Source organism: Macaca thibetana, chromosome 14 (assembly GCF_024542745.1).
Source record: "Macaca thibetana thibetana isolate TM-01 chromosome 14, ASM2454274v1, whole genome shotgun sequence".
NCBI classification, from domain to species: Eukaryota; Metazoa; Chordata; class Mammalia; order Primates; family Cercopithecidae; genus Macaca; species Macaca thibetana.
Window position 1 is genome coordinate 125,087,414 of NC_065591.1, and position 14,517 is coordinate 125,101,930.

At 45.3% G+C, this 14,517-nt stretch overlaps 1 protein-coding gene and 1 long non-coding RNA gene across 2 annotated transcripts in view; one reads left to right on the forward strand and one right to left on the reverse strand.

Annotated features, from left to right (window-relative positions):
• The window catches only part of ACAD8 (acyl-CoA dehydrogenase family member 8), a 675,944-nt gene that overhangs the window by 206,422 nt on the left and 455,005 nt on the right, over positions 1-14,517 (forward strand). The gene's annotated exons all lie outside the window — the stretch shown is intronic.
• Positions 7,452-8,540, reverse strand: LOC126934994 (uncharacterized). Its single transcript, XR_007719178.1, has 3 exons — positions 7,975-8,540; positions 7,667-7,930; positions 7,452-7,622 (listed from the first exon to the last, which is right to left on the reverse strand). It is a non-coding gene; the product is annotated as an uncharacterized LOC126934994 (long non-coding RNA).

Sequence of the window (14,517 nt, forward strand, 5' to 3'; positions counted from 1 at the left end):
GAGCCAATCCCTGTTTTTCCAGGGGATTATATGGTAGAGCAGACAATGGATGTGTCAACCAACCATAAACACAGACTGCATCACAAAAGCATGATGCTTAGACCCACAAATTAAGAAGAAACCACTAAATAATTAGAGTATGCATTCATTTTATCCATTCAAAGTATTTTGACAAGGTTGGAAAAAAATTCTTTTTGGTTTAAAACATTTGCAGAGCCTTGAACTTGGGCCAGACTACAGAAAAAATGCCTAGAATTTATATAGCATATTTCTCCTAAGGAGTCATCATTTCCACCCCCAGCCCCAAATGTGCATCTACAGTTTTAGCTTTCTGTGCCTATTAGTGCATCCATGTGGGCCAGAACCACCACAGCTTCCTCAGCCCCCAAAGCCTGGGTTACCTTCTAGCTGAATGGTGCCTGCTGGGGCAGAACTTTGACACGATACCCTAACCCCTGCTGAAGGCTGCAGGAGCTTCCTCTACTCTCCAGGACTCTGATATCCAATAAAGGGTTCCTGACCTGGCATTCTTTTCTGAATCCTGCCCTGACTGAACTCCACACTGGGCTCCAGCTTGCAATCACCCACTGTAGTCCAGAAGATGACCTTCGTACTTCCACCTCTGCCCTTTTCATTTCCCAGAACACCAGGCTCCTACCCAATGCTCAGCTCTCAACTTGAGCCTTGCTTCCCACAACGCTGCCACCTGGCTCCCTTTCTCCAGAGTCAGTCTTCTCTCTGTTCCCCAAAAGCCATTAAGCCATGGCAGAGGACATGTAAACTAGACCTGGGACTTGGCTCAATGACCCCCTCCTCCTCTGGAGCTCCTGCTACTCAATTATAGCATTTCCTTTCACATCTTGTGTCCTCAAATAAGACGTTGCTGTCGGGGGTTCTGGATCCCCATAGAGTTCCTTTCCAGCCACCCCCTGCCTAAGTGCAGGTGCACCCCAGAGTGTGGACCACATCCTCCTTCTCACCTTATTCAGTCTGTCCCAAGTCAGCCGGTTTACACGCATAGTTCTGCAATTGCCTTGTGACAAAGCCATCGGTCCCCAGTGTTCTCCAGAGCTTCAGGCCTGTATCTTTGCTGACTACCAGAAATCTTCCCCTGAACATTCCAACAGCCTCAGTTTCAAAGTCTCCAAAGCCAAGGGCTCTCACCATCCCCAGGTCTTCTGGTGGCACTCTTGTCTCTTCTAAGGACTCTACTTAGATCCTTCAACCATGGTCAGAGCAAGGTATTATAGTAGTAATCATAACAGCAGCACCCAGTGACAATCACATTTATTGAGCACTTAGTAATCATAACAGCAGCACCCAGTGACAATCACGTTTATTGAGCACTTCCTCCAGGTGTGACGTCTTGCTGGGTTGGTGCAGCCACCCTTCCAGGCATGGAGCATCATCTCCATTTTGCAGCTGAAGTTTAGGGAGGATAAGTACGTTCCTCCAAGTTACACGGCTAATATGTAGACTCTAGTCCAGACTCCCAGAGCCCTCTCTGTGCCAGGTGCTGGGCTCCTGTTACTCTCCCAGTACCTGTGAGGAGGGTGTGGGCCCTGCGAACCACTCCCCGACATGCATCCCCCTCAGATGACCTAAGCCAACCAACCAGGTCTCTCCCTCTGCAGCGTTGAGTTCAGGGATGGACTGTGGTTATGGGTTGAACTGTGTCTTCCTCCAAAAAGGTATGTTGAAGCCCTAACACCCAATACCACGGAATGTGACCTTCATTGGAGACAGGGTCTTTGCAGAGGTTAATCAAGTTAAAATGAGGTAATTAGGATATGCCGTAATCCCATATGACTGGTTGCCGAATAAAAAGGGGAAATTTGGACACAGAGCTTCACAGGGAGAGGGTCTTGTGAAGATGGGGGTCAGGGTGTGGGGGGAGGGCAAGAGGCAGGTAAGCCACACACCCCAAGGAACCACCGGAAGCCAGGAGAAACCCTTCCCTAGCGTTGCCTGAGGGAAGGGGGCCCAGCCAGCACCTTGATCCCACACTTCCAGTCTCTGGAGCTGTGGGGCAGTGGAAGTCTCTGGTTCTGAGTTGCAGAGTCTGCGCTCTTTGTTAGAGCAGCAATAGGAAACCGACACAGCCATCTCCTCCAGCTCGGGGGTGACACTCCAGAGGAGCACAGCTCAGGGATTCTGAGAACAGAGGCTGCTCCCCTTGTCCTGTTGGTCGTAAAAAAAAAAAGAAAGAAAAGGAGCACGTTGCCACCAGCTGATGCTGCTGACCTCCTTGCAAACATGAGGGGAGGCCACACATGGAGGGGGAAGGTCCAAGAGGTGGCCAGGCAGCGGACAAGGTCTCCTGACCACCTGCCAAAGAGCCTGCCCTAGCTCAAAGCTTCTGCCTCCTCTGACTTCAGGGATCCTTGCTGCTCAGTTTAGCTGTGCTTGCAGCAAGCATCACACCCCCATTTTTCAGAGGCTTAGAGAGGCAAAGTGTCCCACCCAAGAGCCCACAATTCATAGGTGGCAGAGGTGGGACTGAACGAAGTCCGCCCAACCTTGAATGCAGTGCTCCCACCCACGAAGGATGTCACGACAGCGACACCCAGTGTCCCAGGCTGCTTCTGGCAGTAGCGGATCTTGTTTGTGTCTGCCTCTTTACCATACCTTTCCTATTTTAGTCCACTCCTAGCTCCTTCCAATAACCTTGATTTAATGTAAATATATCGTTCTCCTTTTTAATCCTTGGCACTTTCCTTCAAACACAGACCACTGGCCTTCTGGGTCTACTCACCTCTGGCCACTCAGGGGCCCCAGTGGCCTTAGGCAAGCCCTGACCCATTCCCCATCCACAGGGTCTCACAGCGGCTGTGCCGCTCCGTCCACCTCTGCCAGGCTGGCTCCCTACCACACGTACCCCTGGAAAAGAAAGAGAAACTTCCTCTGCACCCCTGCTGCCCTGGGCTCTATGCATCATTACTCTTGTGTTTGTTCCCACAGCAGACTGTCACTGCCTGGAACATAAGCACTTTGTGGGCTTCCAATCTTCTCATTCTGACTTGGATGACAGACCACTGGGAAATTAAGGCAATATCTCATGGCTTTGCCATATTATACTTTTCAACTCATTCAACAAATATTTGAACACCTGCTACCGTGACTAATGCACTGCATTACTGAGAGCTATGAGATTAATTAAGTAATGAGAGTCCCTGTCCACACTGAGCTGACTGCACAGAGAATAGAGACCAAAAAATATAATAATAATAAGAGAGAAAGAGAGAGAGAGAGAGAGAGAGGTGAACACAGGCTTATTTAAGGGAAGAGAAATGGTTCCATGTGTTTGGTGTATGGAGCTGTAAAAGATAAAACTGGAGACATGAGTAAAATCAGGCCCTGGATGCCTTATAAGTATGTTAACTGCTGAAGACTGATTACCTAGTATGTAATAAGTATTAAACCCCTTCATGTTTTAAGGGTTACTATTCACGCTAACACACCCATGTATAGAGTTTTGTTTCACCATCAGAAGGGGAATTAGCAGCCCAAAAGATACTGGGTGGTAGTGAAACCAGGTAACGAGCAGGTGCTGGCTAGGAAGTCGGGGTTCTGCCTCCTTCCCCACCCCAGTCCTTTTTCTGAGAGTCTGCCTGCACTGCTGTTCCAGGGGGAAAGATAAAAATCTTACTCTGGGGCCGGGCGCGGTGGCTCAAGCCTGTAATCCCAGCACTTTGGGAGGCCGAGACGGGCGGATCACGAGGTCAGGAGTTCGAGACCATCCTGGCTAACAGGGTGAAACCCCGTCTCTACTAAAAAATACAAAAAAAAAACTAGCCGGGCGAGGTGGCGGGCGCCTGTAGTCCCGGCTACTCGGGAGGCTGAGGCAGGAGAATGGCGTAAAAACCCGGGAGGCAGAGCTTGCAGTGAGCTGAGATCCGGCCACTGCACTCCAGCCTGGGCGACACAGCGAGACTCCATCTCAAAAAAAAAAAAAAAAAAAAAAAAAAAAAAAAAATCTTACTCTGCAAGAGCTGTTTCCTATCAGTTTTGCTGGGCTCGGCCCTAGCCCTGCTGAGCTGCAGGGCACTGGGCTATAAGAGCTGTGCTGGAAGTGACTTCTTTGATGTTTTCAAAGGTCAGAGCACATCTCTCCCCTTTTGGAGTGTCACTCAGCTCTAGGCAGACGATGTTTCAGCGGTGGGGAGAGCCAATTAGAGCCAATTATAACCTAACTAACCTCCCATGACACCAAAACTCCTTGTAGAATTTGCCAGCTTCTTGCAAAAAATAATGTACATCTAGGCCTAACTCCCGTGTGGAATGTGCCCCAACTCCAGTCATCACTGAAGGTTCAGTCGTTTTCCACTGTGACTGCATCTTACAATCACCTGGGCAGAGTATTCATCGCCGACGCTGAGATTCCACGCCCCGATGGTCCAGTGTAGGGACTGAGATATGGGTCCCAGCATCAGTTAAAAACATCCCCAGGTTCGAAAAATAGTGATGTATCCGAATTCTCCCAAAAACACAGCTGGGCTTCTCTGAAACCCAACTGTTTTCTCTCCTTTCCCATTATACACACGTTTTTCTGCATTAGTTGGCATCTGCATTTATAAACATTGGGTCCTTATTTCATATTTTGTGATTGTTCATTCTAATTATATTAACTATTTCAGGTATGTCCCTCATATATCTGTAATTGCATCTGATTTTATTTTTTTTCTAACCGAATATATTTCAGGTATCTTGAACTACACAAGTGAAGGAGTAAAATTCGTTGTAAACTTTTTTCCAAAATAGTTGTGAAAACTATTTTTATTCAGTGAACAGGAAACCGAATCCATAGCATCTAGAAATAAATGTGCATCTTTGACAACTATAGCCATATACTTGATACAAGTGTGTATATTTTCCTGTATTTATAAGCATATATCCAAATTTATCACACACACACACACACACCTCCCATAGCACAAAGTCTTGTAGCCAACCTCCAATAGGGAGTAATTCTTGAAGCAAAAAAGTGAATGAATATACACATGAATAGATGCACAGATGCTGAAAGTACAAGATAAGTAACTTATATTCACTTAAATATGGATATATAGCTTATATGTAAATACAACCTTATTTCCAGTTGGCATCTGAAAATAACAGGACATCTGTTATAAATTCCAAATTTTTATTCAGTCTATGTAAATTACTGACGTATTCATAGAGCAGGATATGACTTTTTATTTTTAAATGTTAACATATTATATTGATGCTTTTAATAGTGATTAAAACAAAACTTCATTACACTGTTATTATTACAGGGGTATGTTCAAGATAACCCTTAAAATATAAGGGGATTTATTAGACTCCATGATGAGAAATGAAAAGAAATAGTAATTTCCAGAATAAATCAGGTTTCAGATGATGAGTAATGCCAAATAGCAGCAGACACAATTGAGTCCAACAATTTTCAAAGCTTTCGATGTGTTTTGTAGCAGCAGAACTCTTTCTTGTCATAAAATCTTGAGCAGAAAACCAGTATCCTCTCCAGAGCAGCAGCCCAGTTTAAAGTGAGGCCTCAGAGCCCTCGGCATCAGCTGTCCCGGCTGCGGACAAGCGCAGCTGGGGAACCACTGAGCTAGTCTGGAGACTCTTGGTTCTAGCTGCACATTGAAAAAAATTACCTGGGAGGCTTTTGAGAAGCCCCAGACCCCACCCTAGAGATTCCAACTGAGTTGGGCTGAGGTGGAGACTGTAACGCACAGCCAGATTTGAGAGCCACTGGCCCGGCACAGCTCCTGCAGCCCAGGAGCAAAGCTGAAGCCCAGGGAGGCAGGACGGGGTGGCAAAAGCACCACTGCAGGGCGGGCTGGGGCCTGCCAGGGCCAGAGCTCGTGCTCCTGAATTATTCCGGTCCAGCGATGACGCTGCGTGCGCTGCAGCCCCTGGGAAATGCTCTCTCTGAGGGGACTGACTGATGGAGGACCCCCTAAGGAGTCTGTCATCGCCACAGCAGGGGCAGAGGGGAGCTTCCCATGCTCTCCCAGACGTAGCCGTCCACCTTCTCCCACGAAACACACAGTCATGACTGCAGCAAGCTATCACACGACGTTCTGAGCAGGGAGGAGGGCTAAAGGAAGAACGGCCAGCAAGCCTGGCTTCCACTAAGTTGTCTCTCAGAAGAAAATAAACTCCTGATTGGTTCGGCCAGTAATTTTTATAATAATGACAGGTAAGATTGATCGTTTCATTAAGTGTTTTATACATATCATCTCATTTAGTCCTTGTAACACACCAACGAGAATGAGAGCCCTTTGGACAAGGAAACTTAAAGTCTCAGTTCTTAAAGAAAGTTCATGATTTGCCCAAGGTCATAGAGCTTTAATTGGCTGAGCTGAGAGTTCAACATGGGCCTGATTTGAGAGCCTGTGTTTTTAACCTCCAGAGTATAAAATATAAAATGTAAAACTACTCAGTTGCCTTGATTGTAGGGGCCCTCAACTTGAACTCGAGGTCCTGGGAGGCCATCCGCATCTTCCCTTCGTAAAACCTGGAGTCTCTTTCACATCCAGGAAGCCCATCCTCCAGCTAGAAATCCCTTTGAGCCTCCTTGAGGAAAGTATTGCTATAAACGAGGCACATTAGCTCTTTTTGTGTTGTGTATTTATTTCTTTATTATTTGCTCTCGTTATCTAGAAATCTATATTTTAACCCTAATTGTCTCCCTGCGGTAATGATTAAGGCATGACTCTGAGATTTGCATTGCAAACACCACGAGGCCTTCAACAGGAGCAGATGAATTCTGAACTTGGCATCTAACAGCATTTATTGCTTCATTTTCATGTCTTCCCAGCTTCAGTTTGGGCCAAAGTTGTTAATATTTTTTTCAGGTTCAGAAAGGATGGGAGGAGGTAGAATTCAGGTTCATGATTTCAGCCTGCATTGACTCTAGCCAGTAGATCAAAATTGAACTTTTATCAGTGAAACGATATCTTTGAATTAAAAAAAACCTATGGATCAGTGCCTTACGTACATTTTACTAGTGGATATTTATAGGACCACCCACAGGGTGTACAATCTCATACAAGCCACTCTATTTAGACAATGGTTATTTGGGAAAAACAAAAGGGGCCCTAGAAAAAGCTATGCGGTAAGTGGGATGCATTTTTATTCCTCCCAAGGGGAGGTGAGAAGCCTTCAATGGATAGCTGCACTTTTTCAGTTCTATTGTCTTAAAAGTTTTATTTATTTTAGAAATAGTTACAACCTAGCCAGGTAAATATATTGCGATAAATTCCATTTAACTTTTTCCCTCACTGGAATAGCCTCATAAAAGACAACAAAAACCTGCAGAAAATTCAATGAGGGAATAAGATTGTCAATACAGTGTGTGTGTATTTGAAAATAAAATGGCACAATCAGGTATAAAGAAGAGTCTTCATTCAAGTTAATAAAAATCAATCTAGAAGAAAGAAAACTGCATTTTGGTGTCTAAGTAATCTTATCTTTTAATAACAATAAAACTTTCCACTTTATAGGGCTTTTTCTTTGGAGTCTCTGGGAGTTTGTCAAGCAAGTGCTAGACTGGGGTTGATGGTGCACCCAGCAGCTAAGAGTCTGTCCCTGACCTCCCCAGTAATGATGGCGAGATCGTATCCCTGAGGCACCTCTGCTACACATACAGTTCCCTACCATCGCCATCCTGAGGCACCTCTGCTACACATACAGTTCCCCACCATCGCCATCCTGAGGCACCTCTGCTACACATACAGTTCCCCACCATCGCCATCCTGAGGCACCTCTGCTACACATACAGTTCCCCACCATCGCCATCCTGAGGCACCTCTGCTACACATACAGTTCCCCACCATCGCCATCCTGAGGCACCTCTGCTACACATACAGTTCCCCACCATCGCCATCCTGAGGCACCTCTGCTACACATACAGTTCCCCACCATCGCCATCCTGAGGCACCTCTGCTACACATACAGTTCCCTACCATCGCCATCCTGAGGCACCTCTGCTACACATACAGTTCCCCACCATCGCCATCCTGAGGCACCTCTGCTACACATACAGTTCCCCACCATCGCCATCCCTTAACTCACCAATCAGTAATGTTGACAAACCAGTGTTGTTCCAACTACAAAACCAAATATAATTAAGAGGAAATGGGAATTCTGTAAAAAACCATGTGCATTAGGTACTGTTTTGTTGCAAACAGTGAAATGCACTTAATAAATGGGAGCTATGCCACATGAATAGATGACTCTGAACACCCGAATGAAAAATAATAAATCTGACCTCCAGAGCCAGATAAAACTATTTTCATTTTATTGAGCTACCATATTTTTATGTCTCTAAGAAGCCATTGATTGCAAGACATGCCATCAATTTAATAACTCTCCAGGGGGAAAGGAAAGAACAACCACATTGAATATACATATCAATTATAAGAAACATATTGATTTTAGAAATGTTAAAACATGGGGGGGATATGTCTTACAAGTGAGGAAATACAGCAAATATAAATGTATACTCAGTTTAAAGAGTACTTTTATATTTATTATCTAATTTTTACCACAATTTCATAAGGCTGCTATGATTATTCCATTTTACAGATGAAAAAAAGCTCAGCCTCTGAGATGCTGATTAACTTGCTCAGGATCACACAGCTAATAAACCAATACCCTTAACTCTTAGCGTCTGAATTCCATGTTCTTCTCACTACTCCACACTACCTTTCTGTCTTAAAGTAATAGAACCTTTTTATCTAAAATGTTTTTCTGATCACTAATAAAGAAAGACACATTTTTACATGACTGCCCCAATAAATTCTTCACAACTGCTCTTGAAATTTCTTCAGCTAAGATGGTCTTCGCACCACCTATAAATCAAGTTCTCTACTCATTGTTGGTAGTCGGGTTAATAGAGATGCAGCTGTCCCAAAGGATGCACCCTCCAAGAAAAGATACGGGTCACTGGCTGAAAGCTCAGGTGGCCCCTGCAGCAGCTAGCTCACTGCTGTTCGCTTCCTCACTTATTCTGGACACAGCACACCTGCTTTTGCAGATTAAAATTTTGAATCGGCTACATTAACTACCCTTGGTGTGTTGTGAATCTTCTTTCTGAAGATTCGCTAATGAATGTGCAGTGCCCATAAAGCTTTCATTGACTGGTTACACAACCAACTGTCCCCACAGTGTCTTAGTGATGAGAGTGGGAACCTGCAAGTGGCTTTCTCCATTACCTAGATTGCTAGAAATCGATTCAGTGGTGGGAGTCTGGTTATACCTGGTTATGACCCGGAAGCCTCCTGGGAGGTCAGCAGATATAGAGTCAGAGGAGCATTTGCCTAATACAGACATGCCTCATGGTGCGCCATCCAGGGCCTGGGTATGGGATGGCAGTGGGGGACATCTGACATCCTCCATGGTGCATGTGGCCAGCACGGTGGCAGCAGAATGTGTAAACAGAGGAACCAGAGCACATCCGCATCAACACAATCGGTGCCACAACCAGATGGAGAACAGACAAGCCTCAGGAGGGAAAGGAGGCTTGCTCTCCCCTCTGGCCCACCACTAAGAGCCCTCCAGGCTACTTCACCAACCACAAGTCCCACCTTAGACAAAGCCAGGTGCACTCCGCGATCCCTCCCGTCTCGCCCGCAGAGGCGCCGTGCTGGAGGCTATGGAAGTGCCAGGGGAGTTTCTGTTTTTGTCCCAGTAAACACCAACAAGTAAGCAGAACTATTTGTTTTGGTTTTTAGTGAAAGACTCCACTGAACTACAAGTTTAGTGGTAACTATTTAAGAGTTTGAATTTTCCATTAGTATTCAGGGGCTGGCTTTGTGCTTCAAGCCTAATGCTCTTACTAAGTCACTTCCTACCATTTAAAGAGGGGGAAGCTATAACTGAGCTTGTGGTATAGGAAAGGCAAAAACAAATGAGGACAAAGAGAGGAGCCCATGATACATTTGGAATGCAGTGGGGGTTCCAACAGCAACACCAAAGCGAATTTCTACATAATAATCAGATCCTCTGAGACCAGTAGTCCCTTTGCATGGCCCCAAGAGAAACACACAGAAAACAGAGAGATTTTTTTTTTTTTTTTTTTTTTTTTTTTTTTTTTTTTTTTGAGACGGAGTCTCGCGCTGTGTCACCTAGGCTGGAGTGCAGTGGCGCGATCTCGGCTCACTGCAAGCTCCGCCTCCCAGGTTCACGCCATTCTCCTGCCTCAGCCTCCGAGTAGCTGGGACTACAGGCGCCCGCCACCACGCCCGGCTAGTTTTTTGTATTTTTAGTAGAGACGGGGTTTCACCATGTTAGCCAGGATGGTCTCGATCTCCTGACCTCGTGATCCACCCGCCTCGGCCTCCCAAAGTGCTGGGATTACAGGCTTGAGCCACCGCGCCCGGCCTAAACAGAGAGATTTTTAAATGCAACAGTAAACTTGTTTAACTTCCTCTTTTAATATAATTTGGGGAAAAAATACAAAACAAATTTAAAAAAATGAGTTTGGTCATTAAAAAGCCATAATGGGGTTGGGTGTGGTGGTTCATGCTTGTAATCCCAACACAAGGCAGATGGAGGCCAGGAGATAGAGATGAGCCTGGCCAACATGGTGAAACCTCCTCATCTCTACTAAAAATATAAAAACTAGCTGGGTGTGGTGGTGTGTGCCTGTAATCCCAGCTACTCAGGAGGCTGAGACATGAAAATTGCTGAAACTGAGGTGAGGTTACAGTGAGCTGAGACCACACCACTGTACTCTAGCCTGGGGGACAAAGTGAGACGCTGTCCAAAAAAAAAATAAAAACCCACAATGAAATATCACCTCATACCTGTGAGAACAGCTCTTATCAAAAAGAAGAAAGATCAGCAGTGGCAAGCAGGTCAAGAAAAGAAAGTCGTGGCACACTGTTGGTGGGTACAGACATTAAGGAACACTGCACGGAGGGTCCTCAAAAGGTTAAAAGTAGAACTACCATGCGATCCAGCAATACCATCGCTGGGTCTAACCCAAAGGAAATGAAATCAGTGTGTTGAAGAGATACCTGCCCTCCCATGTTCATTCCAGCACCACTCACAACCACCAAGATAATATGGGAACAACCTAAGTGTCCATCGCCATATGGATGGATAAATAAAATGTGATATCTATGCACAATTGAATACCATTTGGTCATAAAAAGAAGGAAATCCTGTCATTTTCAATAATGGGGTTGAATCTAGATGACATCATGCTAAGTGAAATAAGCCCAAGAAAGAAAGCGTATATTATCTCATTTACACGTAGAATCTTGTGTTTTTTTCTTTTGTTTTGTTTGTTTTTTGAGATGGAGTCTCGCTCTGTCACTGAGGCTGGAGTGCAGTGGCACAATCTCCACTCACTGCAACCTCTGCCTCCCGAGTTTAAGCGATTCTCCTGCCTCAGCCTCCTGAGTAGCTGGGATTACAGGTGCCTACCATCACGCCCTGCTAATTTTTTTGTATTTTTGGTAGAGACGGAGTTTCACCATGTTGGCCAGGCTGGTTTTGAACTCCTGACGTCAGGCGATCCTCCCGCCTCGGCCTCCCAAAGTGCTAGGATTGAGCCACCATGCCCAACCACACATAGAATCTCAAAAAGTCAAACTCATAGAAACAGAGAGTAGAACGGTGGCTATCAGTGGCTGCGGGCGTAGGGGAAATGGGAAGATTTTGGTCAAAGGGTACAAACCTTCAGTCATGAGATAAACAGCTGCTGGAACTCAGCAAGGGTGGTGATGGATATGTCAATTAACTTGGTTATGGTAATCAGGACACCATGTATTCATATATCAAATCATTATGTTGTACATATATACAATCTTTGTCAATTAAACATATTTTAAATTAATTAATTGTTTTAAATGCCCTAACTATAAAGAAAATTCAAAGCAGTTACTTTAAGAGAAACTCCCTTTCAAAAAAACCATGTAAAATGGGGTAGGCTGTTCCTCCGTGGTGTGACCCTATGCCCCATCCAGAGGCCAAGGACAGCACAGGAGGTTACCTTAGCAGCCCCCGCTCCTGAGGAGATGAATTTTACTTTTCTCTCTATTGTAAAAAGGGAACAGGTGTCCCCTAGGCAATCTTACTGCAAAGGACCTCAGCAAGTGGCAGCTGCTTCAGGCTTCAGCCATCCCTTCCAGGCACTTCTGAAGCTAAGGGAATTTCCTTCCTTGCTTGGCCACCCCTCCTGCAGTCTCCACCCACAGAGCTGAGCCTGCCTGGTCCGCTCCATCACAGAGCGTGAGGACAGATCTGATATACATAAATCAACATATTACTCATTTTCTAGCACTGCCTTTGACAGCTGTTACATGAGCACATTGTTAGAAACTGTCAAGCAATGATACACAGTGCCTTTTACAACATATGTTGACTTTTATCTAATGTAGCTCCATAATTAGCCCCAGGGAAAGTGAATCCAGGCATCCACCTGGCTGCGTGATCTCAGTTAACCTTTACTTTCTTCTGAGGGAAGTTAGCAGGGTCGGGGGTGGAGATCCAGGCAACGAGGCCCCCAGGACTCAGAGAAAGGCAGTAAGTGTGCAAGCTGTGCAGGGTATGGGAGACAAACTGCTTACACCGCCCTACCCTCAGCCTATAGTCAGAGACTGGGGGGTCCAGGGGTTCTGGTCAGGGTTTTCAAGTCCCTCAGGCCTGGATGAGCTCTGGGATCATTACTGGAAAAATAAAATAAATCTCCCTGGAAAAAGGAGGAATTCCCAAGGGGATGTCCATGTGAAGGAATTGTACCTCTGTCCGCATCCGTTCACCATGAGTCCCACCTCAGCCGTCCACAAGCACCACCTGCCACATGCACTGCAGTATCAGAGAGACTGTGCAAACTCATGAACCGCATAAAGCAAGGTACCTGCTCTGCAGGTGTCCAGGTTGGGCCCCGGGGATGCAATAAAGACCAACGCTGTGCTTGACCTCAGGGAGTCCAGTGGGAGATGGAGTCCAATGGGATGGCAGTGCAGCAGGGCTATGACACAGAGAAGTAGCCAGGAAAATGGCCACAGACAGAATCCCAAAGAACAACCATTTAGGACATGGACAAAGAGGACTGTCCAAAGTAGGAAGAAAATGAGGAGAAAAAGATGTCCTAGAAACCAATAGAGAAGTAAATTTCCAGAATGAGTCCTCATTTCCCAGGATAAGATGCTATGGAAAGTTCAAGTAAAATAAGGACAGAAAATCATTCAAGAGATAACTAATCAGCAATGAATAAGTGATTTTATTGAGACACATAAAAAATTAAATAGTATTATCAAGACAGATCTGACCAGGTGTTAAAGGGTAAAAATTATAAAAGCTATGAGAACTCATAAGATGGGAGGGAAAGATCTCTGTAGGAGGGAGAGGTTAAGAGGTGACTGATTCACAAGATATAAATTGAAGTGGGCCTTGAGAGATTAGTAGAATGGCGGGGGATGGGGAGGACAGCAGGGGCCTAGAGCTCCCAATTAGGGGCAAAGGTTGAGTACAGCACAGGGCTGTGTATACTCTGGTGATTTCCAAGGGCCAGGGAAGAGGGTTTGGGGAAATGAGGCTGGGGAAGGAATTTGAGGTCAGACTGAGAGGGGATTTAGATGCCAGAGTACCAGTTTGCCCCATAGGATTTGGGTAGGGTCAGACATGTGCACTTGAAGCCTGGAGAAGATCCATGTAATAGCAGCATAGAAAACATAAAGGGTCAGTCTTTCACTCATATGAGCAATATTTGTGTCATAAAAGAAATAAGACACCATTTGCCTGACTATCATGGCAGGGAGCAAATCCCCTTATCCCTTGAATCAGCATGCTATGCTAGGTTCCTTTAGAGTTTAAGAGGATGGGCTCTGAAGTCAGACGGAGCTGGTTCAAAGATCAAACCGGTGACATCCCTACCACATGCCCTTGTTAGGTTGCCTAACTCCTTGGAACTTCAATTTCCTCATCTATGAAATGGAGAAATCAATAGAACCTACTCAGAGTGTTTTAAGTATATTAAAGGAGGTAATGCATGTAAATGGCTGACAAAGGATAAGCACCCAATAAGTGTTATCTATGATACCATTTTATTACTGAAGAATATTGCTCAATCAGGTTAGAGAAATATCTGCAAAGCGTATGAAATAAACACCTCGACAAATGCAAGTCATCAATAAACATGAAAAATTGCTTACATTCAAATATTCAAAAATTTACATGATCCAGTAGCTGACAGTTAAACAATCTGAGAATACCAAGTGTGGCCAGCAAAATTCTCAGGTCTCCAGGATTCCCACCCCATGATGTACAGGTCCTGTGTAATCCCCTCCCCTTGACCATGGGCAGAACCTGTGAACAGGATAGCAGTCCTGTGATTAGATTGACAATCCATCAACTTTTAATCAAAAAAGAGTTTATGCCGAGTAGGCCTGACCTAATCAAAGGGGCCTTTAGAAGGTGGCAAAACGTCAGAGAGGCACATGCTCCTCTTGGCCTTGCTGATGCAGTGTCCATTCGTCTTACAGCTGCAAGGAATTGAATTCTGCCAACAGCCAG